The following is a 2,628-nucleotide window of genomic DNA, read 5'->3' as shown; positions in this document are numbered from 1 at the left end:
GATGATGATATAATTCAGAAGTTCAATGATTCTTTGATGAAATCTGTGGTAAGATGTAATTTCAAATTTCATTTTTTAGATTATAAATTTATACTTATCTTTTAGTTTTTAATCATTTCATTGTCAATACGTTTTTGAAGGGTGTTTATGTTGGGAATGGTGAGTTTAATAGGGAAAAACAGCGTGTAGTCAATGAGTCCACTATTGATATTGTAGAGGTATAGAAAAGATCTTCATTTTATTTTTTTGTTAATGATGTATTATTTTATTAATGTTATTTACTTTAACATTTACTATAGGATTTATTAGTCAGATTTACCAAAGAAACAATTGAGTGTGGATCCCAATCACATGAGCTAATCAAAGATAATGCAACGAATGATGATGCTAACTGTTCACTAAAGATAGAATCTGCAAAGAAGACTGCATCACTTGACTCCATCAAAGAAGACAATGTTCCATTGAAGCTTCTGAAAAGAAATATTAAAAAGGAAAAAGAAGTTATTTGAGAGATCATTTAAGTTTTTGTATTTCAAGACAATTTGTCATTTTGGGACTGTAATATGTCTACGCATCGATCTGTCTTTAATTTAAATTGAACTACAACTTTTATGTTAATTATATTATGCGTTAATTTGTTACAAATTTTATAATTATATATATTTTATCCGCCGGTTTACAAACTATTGTTGACATTTTTCAAGTTATGTCAATAAAGATGACTGTCAACTACATCAAGACTTATCAAAATTGATATTAATTTTTACCAATGAATTCATAAAATTCATAATGACATTATTTTTGTGAAAAAGGAATTTATAAATTTTAATTTATTATTTATATTCATTTTGATAAATAACAACATATATATGTTTTTTTGAAAACTGAATTTATAAATTGTCAATTCTTATTTACATTCATTTTCATAAATAAGATATGTCGGGCAATCCAATTAATTATTGACAGATTTTAAGTTGTCTCAACAAATTTGGCTGCCATATACAGTTTTAAATCATTTATCTTTCTATTAGTTACTAACTTTATTAAATGTTTACCATTTAAAAATTTAAAAATTTAGATATATATACAAAAAAGAAATTAATATCTTTAATAATTTCGAATCAAATATTATATTTTAACTTAGTACATAGATTTATATTAGATTTTTCATATTTACAATTATATATATATATATATATATATATATATATATATATATAAAATTTATGTTGTTCCTTTATTCTATGAACCAAATTTTATATTATATATAAATATATATATATAAATATATATATATATATACTATATTATATTTTATATTATGATATTTGATAGTATAATGTAATAATTTAATATTTAATATACAATAAATGTAAGTAATATCTTTAATAAATTCATTAATATTTGTTTATGTTATATTCTCTTTTTAATCGTCTACCCGTTTTTTCAAAAAAGTAATAATTACATTACTGTTTAGATATCTAGTTGTAATCATTTCGTATTTTCATGTGAGATTTATCTTCTATAAATATTCATCTCCATTCTACGTTCAACATCACACTTAAAGATTAGTTCAACCATATTCTCCATTCTTCCAACCCTATTTCTACTATCATTCTCAAAATCCAAGCAAATGGAATACAACTTCAATGAAGAAGAAGTTATTAATAGAATGAGTAGGTACCAGTTCTCTATTATTCACCTTTAGGACGAGGTACGTTTTTGGTAAATATTTGCATGCATTTGTTCTTTTACAAAAATTCTTCTCCTCTTTATTTGTATCACGGATTCCAAATGAATACCAACCTTTTTACTTTAACTAATCTATGTTGTTGTTCAAAAAATTGAATCTTTGGAGGCTGTTGGGTTTGTGGATCGTGCATTCGCCATTCTTTATAATCACGATCTTGACCGATAATGGACTTTAACAGATGTTGAAGACAATAGACATGTCGTCACTTATAACAAAAATTTACAAAATCCAATGCTAATTGGAGGATGGCCTGATTTAAGGGACCTTTATCAACTACACGATAACCACACTATTTATTTTAGATATGTCGGTCATTCTTGCTTCCAGATCACTATTTTTCCCAGTAAATGCAAACCTTTGTCTATTGGAGGGTTTCTTAAAAGACTTGAGGCAGATGAACCCCTTTTCAATGGACCGAAGTTGCATTTTTGCATATTTCTCAATCCATACCAATGCAATGCTATCATTTTAATTACTCGGTGAATGTTTATTGTATATTTATATTTATGTCTTTAAATTTTTTTATTTTTATTTCATTAATTTAATTAAATATTACTTTATATTAATATTTTTAATTTCATTCAATTATTTAGGATTTGCCAGCTGATTTTGGCAAATATCTTCGTCAAGGAAGATTTAAAAACATTTTTCTTTATTGACCATGCAAATAGTGAAATGCAAACTGTTGAGAAATCATCCAAAGAAGTCTAACAAAATTGGAAGTGGGTGGAAGGAATTTTGTACTGCTCATGGATTTGATGAAACTATTGACTTGGTGTTTGAAGTTGACCAGATGAAAAGTAATCAGAATGTCAAAGTGCTGACATATTGTAATTTTTAATTCACAGTTTGTTTTATGGTGTTATTTGGAACTG

The sequence above is a fragment of the Vigna unguiculata genome, chromosome 5 (assembly GCF_037176805.1).
Source record: "Vigna unguiculata cultivar grain cowpea cultivar isolate G323 ecotype 2 chromosome 5, ASM3717680v1, whole genome shotgun sequence".
In the NCBI taxonomy this organism is placed as follows: domain Eukaryota; kingdom Viridiplantae; phylum Streptophyta; class Magnoliopsida; order Fabales; family Fabaceae; genus Vigna; species Vigna unguiculata.
The sequence above is the reverse complement of the archived record's forward strand: the minus strand, read 5'-3'. Positions refer to the sequence as shown.